The sequence below is a fragment of the Triticum urartu genome, chromosome 3A, assembly GCF_056163025.1.
Source record: "Triticum urartu cultivar PI428250 chromosome 3A, HENAU_Tu73, whole genome shotgun sequence".
Classification (NCBI taxonomy): domain Eukaryota; kingdom Viridiplantae; phylum Streptophyta; class Magnoliopsida; order Poales; family Poaceae; genus Triticum; species Triticum urartu.
This window is the reverse complement of record NC_141875.1, coordinates 380,251,024-380,260,029: the sequence shown is the minus strand read 5'-3', so window position 1 is coordinate 380,260,029 and position 9,006 is coordinate 380,251,024. Positions and strand designations below refer to the sequence as shown.

Below are 9,006 nucleotides of genomic sequence, written 5' to 3'. Positions count from 1 at the left end.
ATTAAATGTTATGGAATTTTGGGTAAAAGATGAACTATTTTGCAGCAACTTTTGTGCAACTTCATATTTCATTTGCATATTGAATTTGACTTGAAAGTGGAAATTTCAAAGGATATTTGAATCAAAGGTGATTAAACACTATTTAGTAAAATGATTAGCTTAATCACAGTGGGTTACTGTAGCATGACACTGTGGGTGTTACAAATCTCCTCCACCACAAGAAATCTCGTCCCGAGATTTAAGGGGTGGTGTAAGGGGGAAAGACTTGGGAAGGACGGAGCTCAACACAAGATAGGTACCTGGGGGCTATCTCAGTGAACGTGGCATCGAGGCACCTCTCAATTTGAAACTTAGGAAACATCGAGAGCAAAGTATGAAGGTACAATAAAAAGTTTTCAAGTGAATGTACATCTGATCGATACCTGAACAGAGTGTGAAAAGGGGTTCAGAGCATCGGGAATAGATCATATCTCGAAAGGTGGCTCATGATAACACACAAAACCAAGGGCATAGGATACTTCAGAATCAAGGTTGTACAGGAGAGGGTTCCGATCCTGTGGAACTGTGATGAAAATCGATCAATAGTAGGGAGGGTGGTGACATCTTACTGGCTGCTCGTTAATTCGAGGCGGACCAATAGGCAAAGTTCGTGTCCATCGGTGATACCGAAATGTCAGCAACAATAGTAACAGGGTCTCACTGACAAGGTTGTACATCGGGGTGTTTTATAAAAATTTATTTCTGATTATACCATATACGTCACAAGAAAGGTTTAAACAAACCAATGGACAGGAAAAATATGATTATCAGATCAAATAATCCAATGGAAAGGAAGAGTTGGGAGTATATCCTTCCCAAGGAAAAGCAAAGCATGATAGGGCTCCAAGTATTAAACCATTTAGACAAAGGGGCAAGGAATTTATGAGGTTTACCCATACAACGGTGTTTGGATAATTGATCAAGAACAGTTAGCATTGCGCTCCCAATGTTCTTGTTGATATTCGGAAAACCTCAGTCATGCTCCGAGGTAGCATTAACATGGTGTTCCAAGTAGGGGTTGGAGTTGAAGATCACAAGAAATACTCAAGGAACAATTTCAGGAATAGCAAGGAGTCCAAGGTATAACCAAGACATAATCAAACATGTGTTGGAAGGAAGACAAGGGGTTGTCGATGATAACTCAAATCATTGAAGGTCAAGGATGGTATTTCTCACCATGAATTCAATTGTCATCTCAACAGAAGTCAAAATGTTGATGCTGATCACGACGCATTTGTTGAGAGGCTCTAGGAAGATGCCATCGAGGAGCGACGACATCAAGCAACAGGAAGGATGAAGCGAAAGGCTATTGGAACCACAGATACGACACAAACTCGAAATCAAGCTTGTTGTTCGAGGTGAAATGATAAGGTGAAGAAGATCGACGTAAGCTTCGCTCATCGTCGCAAGGTTGTGCTCCGGGAATAAGGACCAGGTAGCACAGTTAAAAGTTGACACGATAAAAATATAGCCGATCAGGCTAGAAATGATGTGATGGGGTATAAATCTTCCCAGTATCAAGTACTAGGTGTAACACCGGAAGGTAAATCGGAGTAGAGGTTGGACGGGGGAAATGATTTGCAGAGGATAAGTATTTTAACTTATCCAGTAAATGGAATCAAGGAGGAAATATGGTCGGAACCACGATTGCAAAGGATCAATTCATAGATACAAGATGAGCTTGTACCAAAGAAATAATTATTTTTACGAGTAGCTTCCATGATAAGTTCTACATCGGGTCCATGGGCATGAACACAAATGTTCAAGGTCGACTCCCACTTCTTCAATGCATAACCTTCCATTCACTCCTCGTTTTCGAAGAATTTGTAGTACGAAAGATTATCTGGTGAAGCACCAGAAGAGTTTGACTCACATCTCTTTCGAGTTCACACGGATTAGGGAAGGCATATGTTCAACCCGTAGGGGTATCTTAGGAACATATACCACTAACTTCAGGATTAAAATATACCAGCTCGAAAGCAGAGCATGGTTGACAAAAGCAGATGATAGAATTTACCAAAGGCATTATGTGTCAGGGGAAGAGCGCACAAAATTTTGAACATGAAGGAAACTGCCAGATAATAATCCAACAAAGGATTCAACGGTCCTCAATGGATCTGATTTGAGTGTCAGTACTCAATCAGAAGAAGGAAAGAATGCAAAGGCATTGGATTATAGAAACAACTGACTAATTCAAAGCTCAAATGCAAAGGAATTATGATTTCCAAATTAGAAGATCAGAAGCAGACACGTTGATCAAAAGACGAGTAAGTTGAATAGATATAGATCGACAATCAATTAAGGTTTGGTTTGCCGAGAACCAACTCATGTCCAGAATGACTTATGAGCAGGAAGGTCAAATTTCAGGGTTCGAATGATGATTGCGAGCAATCGCAACATAATGAATCAATAGGCTCAGGATGACAATGACAAAGGATGTTTAATGAATATTGCCAGACATATGGATTTAACCATAATGCAGGCAGGCAAAACTTTCGGGAGCACTAGGCTTTAGAGGATCTTCGGGAGATCGAATTGCATTCGAAGAATTTTGTGAGACATATGATCAACTAGGGATGAACGAATCCCCGATAAGTGTGAGGAATTATTCGTAGATGTATTCATGTGGCAAAGAATCACAAGGCAGTGACATAGGGGATTCTTAAAAGTCGAAGAATAATTCGATGCATCTTGTAATAAAAAGAGCAACTGGGAATGATTGTTTGAACGACAAGGGTATGAAGTTATCCGTAAGGATATATCGGAGGTAGCGAGTTGCAAAAGCGACAAGCACAAAAGTCTCGGGAAATACTGAAGGGTACCTTCGGAATCTTCTGGTGAAGCAGGCCATCATCTGGAATAAAGGGGCTCTCTGGGAGAAAGTATTTACGAGAACCTAGAGTTAGAGTTAGCAAAACCATTTAACCCGAATGGAAGAGAGATCAGAATCCCAGAGTATAGACGAGGAGTAAAAGATCATAATACCACCCAATGGCGACGTGGGCCCGTAAGACACACAACCATGTTAGTAAAAAGTTTTTCAGTGACTAGACTCAACTTCGGCCAAGGACTTGGAAAGGGGGCCACCTACAGGCAGTCGGCTCTGATACCAACTTGTGACGCCCCCGATTTGACCGTACACTAATCATACATGCAAATGTGTACGATCAAGACCAAGGACTCACGGAAAGATATCACAACACAACTCTAGACACAAATTAAAATAATACAAGCTTTATATTACAAGCCAGGGGCCTCAAGGGCTCGAATACATAAGCTCGAATACACAAGAGTCAGCGGAAGCATCAATATCTGAGTACAGACATAAGTTAAACAAGTTTGCCTTAAGAAGGCTAGCACAAAAGCAACAACGATCGAAAAGGCAAGGCCTCCTGCCTGGGAGCCTCCTAACTACTCCAAGTCGTCAGCGGCTGTCACGTAGTAGTAGGCACCCTCGGGGTAGCAGTAGTCTTCGGTGGTGTCGTCTGGCTCCTGGGATCCGTCATCTGGTCGCAACAATCGGGTATGGGGGAAAAGAGGTAACAAAGCAGCCGTGAGTACGCATCCAAAGTACTCGCAAGACTTACATCAGATCTAATCTAAGTATGCATCTGTATCAAAGGAAAAGGGTTGTATCTGTGGACTAAACTGCAGAATGCCAGAAAGAAGGGGAAAGCCTAGCCTATCGAAGACTAGCATCTTCAAGTATCTTCAAGCATCTTGCAGCATTTAGAAGAGTACAGATCAACATAATGTAAAGTAATAGTAGTGTTATCAACCTTGGCCAGAGATCCTTTCTCGAATCCCTGTGAGAAAGCAATCCCAGAGCCATACTATCCATTTCTCATATCCATTCATTTCTCATCACAAGTATCCAGTTCTAATTGTATCGATCGGGATACAACTCCAAGTGTCCGTTACCATATGACAGGCTATCGATAGATGTTTTCTTCCCTGCAGGGGTGCACCAACTTACCCACTAGCTTGATTAACTCCGGCCGGACACACTTTCCTGGGTCATGCCCGGCCTCGGCCAAACAATACGCCGCAACCCGACCTAGGCTTAATAGAGAGGTCAAGCACGCCGGACTAAACCTATGCCCCTAGGGGTCTTGGGCCATCGCCCCGGGAACTCCTGCATGTTGCGTGGGCGGCCGGTGAGCAGACCTAGCTACCTCCTTAAAAAGGCAGGAGCTTACCAGTCCAACCCGGCGCGCGCCGCTCAATCGCATGACGTCTATTAAGCTTTGGCTGATGCATACGACGCAGAACGCCCATACTATGCCCACGTGATGGTTAGTGCTATCAGGCCAGAGGCCCCTCGGATCAAATATCCAAATCGTAGTGGATTAGGAACGCGCGGTAACAAGCAGAGACTCACGAAAGATGTGACCCCGTCGCCCCGTCTCGAGGACTTGCAGCAAGGGCTAGGAATGCCCGGCCACGCCTCGTAATTATCTCGCTGGCACCCTCCAGGTCAACCCGACTCCACATCACTCGTAATTAAGCTCGCGCGGGTACCCTTCAGGGTCGACCCGTCTTTAGTAACATGGTTCAATGTAAAGTATAGTAACCATAGTAACTGTGTGTCTAACACCAAGGAGAACCCTGAGGAACCACCCTCGGTGGATTCCACTCGATGTAATCATCAAGGTGAACATAAGAGGAACCACCCTCGAGGTTCACTCTTGAGGGGTTGCACGACTAGTCGTAACGGAAGTGATTAAGGAGGAAATCACCCTCGATGTCCACGACCGAATAGCTACTCTATAGGGTTAACATCAGAAGTGCTGATGAGTTCTCACCCTCGGCACTCGATAGTAACCTAGTAGTGTCGAGCAACTAAGGGAAAGTGATGTGCGGTGCCAGGGCCTGGTCTTCAATCCCGTTGATCGGGTCTTCGATGATGAAGCAGGGGCAACAAGGACAAGGTGGGGGTCACTGATGGGTCACTAACCAACCTATACTAAGCAGTTTAGGATAAGTGGGTAAGGTAACAATAAGCAAGTTACAAAACCAGGCTATGCATCAGAATAGGAGCAAACAATAACAATAGCAAAATCTAATGCAAGCATGAGAATGAAATGGGCGATATCGGGATGATCAAAGGGGGGCTTGCCTGGAAGCTCCGCTGAAAGGGAAGAAGGGTCGACGTTGACGTAGTCGATCACATCGGCATCAGCAACGGTCTCGGGGTCTACCGGAGAGAAGAGGGGGAAGAAACAGTAAGTACAGAGCAAACAAGTGCAATACTATGCAAGACAAGACAAAAGCAGCGCTAGAGGTGTTCTAACGCGGTGTTACACGGTACCTGCGAAGGGGGACAACATCCGAGAAAGTTTTCCCAAAGTTTAGCATTTTCGGACAGACAAAACGGAGGGGAAAGGTTGCATGTTCGCTATGCCAGGGGCATGTGGCGGACGAATGGACCGTGTATTCGGATTCGCCTCGTCGTTCTGAGCAACTTTCATGTATAACACTTTTCCATACGAGTTACGGATTAGTTTATATTATTTTTCAAAGTTTTAATAGATTTTATGAATTTCTGGATTTATTACTATTTCGAAAATAAAACAGTAAAATTACACTTGTCACCAAGTGTGTTGCCAGCCACAGTCAATCACATGTAGGGCCAGGTCAAAGTCAACAGTACAGTCAGCTGTTGACTGGGTCAACCGGTGAATAGTTCCTATGGGTCCCGCGTGTCATTGCCTATGGTTAACTAGACTTTAATTAAATTAGATTAGCTAATAGTGGGGGCCATTGTTATTGGCTAGCAGTAAAACTAACTAGTAATTAGTCCCTAAGATAATTTGCACTGCCGGCCGGTGGTGGATGTGCATACACACGCACACCACATGTGCTTGGACATGGCCACGGGCATGGCCATTAGCAGCAAGTAGCAGCGGCATCAGGAGGAAAATGCAGCGGCAAGTTGCAGTATGTAGAAGCAGCAGTAACTAGCACTCAGGAGCAACGCTTAGGAGCATCAGCAAAAACAACGAGCGGCGACAGCAGCAAGCAAAACAGCGGCATAGCAGAAGCAAGCAACAGGAGTCAGCAGTAGCGACAGCAGTATGAAGCATCGACAAAGTAGCGGCAAGGTAGCAGCCGAGCAGCAGGGACCGCGGCTTCACACAGGCAGGTCACGGGTGGAGCGCGGGCGATGCAGGAGCGACGCGTACGAGGCGTGGCTGCGGGACGCGGTGAGCGCGGCCAACGGCGGGGTGAGCGGGCGCGGGCGCGAGCGCCGGCTCGCAGAGGCGCGAGGTCCGCACGCGCGGGACGCAGGCGCGGTGAGGAGCAGTAGCAGCGTTGCACAGGAGCGGCAGCAGTACCAGCGTGCAAGGAGCAGCAACAGCTTAGAGAACGCACACACACGTACATGGAAGCTCTCGGGGGCTCGGTCCACGGCGAACAGTGGGGTAGAACGGCACGGATCGAAGGGGAAAACGAGGGGAATCGGTCGAGGAGCTCACCACAGAGGCACACGGAGGCCTGTTGGTGACTTAGGAGATGCAGAGGCGACGGATCGATGATGAACGACGGCGACGACCGAGGAAGGAGATGGTATCGATCCGGCCGATGCGGTGGCTCTGGGCTTGAGCTCGTGGGCGAGGAAGACGAAGCAGAAGACGGCGGTTCCGCGGGACCTCCCAGCTTGGCGTGGGGGCGACGATGGCCGCCAGGTCGACGGCAACAACGGCGTCGGAGGCGTTCTAGAGTAGAGGGAGGAAGTGGATGAGAGCGGGAGTGAGGCCAGGGGGGAACCGAGGCGCTAGGGGGGGCGGCCTTATCCTCCCGTCGGTGGCGTATGGGGCGCGGTGCCAGGTCCGGCGGGGACGAGCGGGAGCCCCCTCCCAGTCGGTCGTACAGGGGAGGAGAGGGAGAGACGACCCGGGGAAGGGTTGGGCCGGTTGGTCCAGTTGGGCTGCCTTGGCCTTTTGGGCCAAGGGGCCCGGGGGGTCCTTTTTTTTATTTTCACCTTCCTTTTTTTTATTTTCACCTTTTCTCCTTTTAGGCTTCTGTTTTCTTTTTGTTTTATTAAAACAGAGACAAAGGGAAAAGTATGGGCTACCAAAATACCTTGAAAAAGGTGGGACTAGACCACTTAAATTCTTTGTAGTATTTGGCACTGCCACAAATAGTTTGAGGGACAATTGAATCTAATTGGAATTTTCACAAATAAAATAGCATTTTAAAATGGTGAAATAGCACTGTTCTAATCGCTAAAGTCCATCTTGGCTTGGAGGTGATGTTGTTTTCCTTAACAATTAAATGTTATGGAATTTAGGGTAAAAGATGAACTATTTTGCAGCAACTTTTGTGCAACTTCATATTTCACTTGCAAATTGAATTTGACTTGAAAGTGGAAATTTCAAAGGATATTTGAATCAAAGGTGATTAAACACTATTTAGTAAAATGATTAGCTTAATAACGGTGGGTTACTGTAGCATGACACTGGGGGTGTTACAAGAACCAAATAATATTCATAGATAATCAAGTTCATAAACCCGCAATTCATCTGATCTCGGCAAACACACTGCAAAAGAGTATTATATCAAATAGATCTCCAAGAACAACGAGGAGAACTTTGTATTGAAGATCAAAAAGAGAGAAGAAGCCATCTAGCTAATAACTATGGACCCAAAGGTCTTTGGTAAACTACTCACACTTCATCGAAGAGGCTATGGTGTTGATGTAGAAGCCCTCCGTGATCGAGTCCCCCTCCGGCAGATCGCCAGAAAAGGCCCCAAGATGGGATCTCACGGGTTTAGAAGGTTGCGGCGGTGGAAAAGTGGTTTCGTGGCTCCCCCTGGTGTTTCTAGGGTATAAGGGTATATATAGGCGAAAGAAGTATGTCGGTGGAGCTTCATGGGGCCCACGAGGGTGGGGGCGCGCCTACCCCCCTTGGCGCGCCCTCCTGCCTCGTGGCCGCCTCATGGAGTTCCATACTTCCACTCCAAGTCTCCTGGTTTGCTTTCGGTCCAAGAAAGATCATCACGAAGGTTTCATTCCGTTTGGATTCCGTTTGGTATTCCTTTTCTGCGAAACACTAAAATAGGCGAAAAAACAAAAACTGGCACTTGGCCTCCGGTTAATAGGTTAGTCCCAAAAATAATGTAAAAGAGCATATCAAAGCCCATTAAAAATCCAAAATAGATAATATAATGGCATGGAACAATCAAAAATTATAGATACGTTGGAGACGTATCAACCCCCAGTCCAGACCCTTATTTGTCCATGAAGCGAGCCGCATAGGGGGTCCGAATCTAAACTCAGGAGTGGCCACTCATCTGGCGCCGCAGGGTTCGGTGATGTAGAACCACTCCTGCTACCACACCTTGACGATCTCCACGAAGGCCCCTTTAGGCCAAGTGGTGTTGGGAAGCTTGCTCACCATGGCACTGCCACAGTCCGCATGCTGCTCGTCGACCACCTTCGGCTTCACGTTGAAGACTTTTAGCCATAGGCCGAAGTGTGGGGGGATGCGGAGTAGCACCTCACACACGACGATAAACACCGAGATGTTGAGGATAGAATTTGGGGCTAGATCATGGAAGTCTAGCCTGTAGTAGAACATGAGGCCGCAGACAAAGGGGTGGAGGGGAAACCCTAGTCCGCGGAGGAAGTGAGGGATGAACACAACCCTTTCGCCGGGCTATGGGGTTGGGATAACCTGCTTCTTGGCAGGGAGCCTGTGTGCGATGTCCGCGGATAGGTACCTCACCTCCTGGATCTCCTTGACGTCCTTCTCCGTGACGGAGGAGGCCTCCCTCTTGCCCTTTGAGCCGGATACAGACATGGCTGGTGAGGTTGGTGGCGGTGGGAAAGATTGAAGCTTGGGCTCTGGAGCTTGAGGATGGGAAGCAGGAGAAGGAAGAAGGCGTGGGGAGGAAAAATGGGATCTTTATCCACTTATATAGGCAGTGAATATCAAGCGCCCCCACCTCGAGCCTTAAAAC

The 9,006-nt window shown here is 47.0% G+C and overlaps 1 long non-coding RNA gene across 1 annotated transcript; it reads right to left on the bottom strand.

The window, feature by feature from the left end:
• Window positions 1-3,257: 3,257 nt before the first annotated feature.
• On the bottom strand, window positions 3,258-6,928 carry LOC147979767 (uncharacterized). The gene is made up of 3 exons (XR_015618995.1): window positions 6,519-6,928; window positions 5,159-5,236; window positions 3,258-3,545 (listed from the first exon to the last, which is right to left on the bottom strand). It is a non-coding gene; the product is annotated as an uncharacterized LOC147979767 (long non-coding RNA).
• Window positions 6,929-9,006: the final 2,078 nt, after the last annotated feature.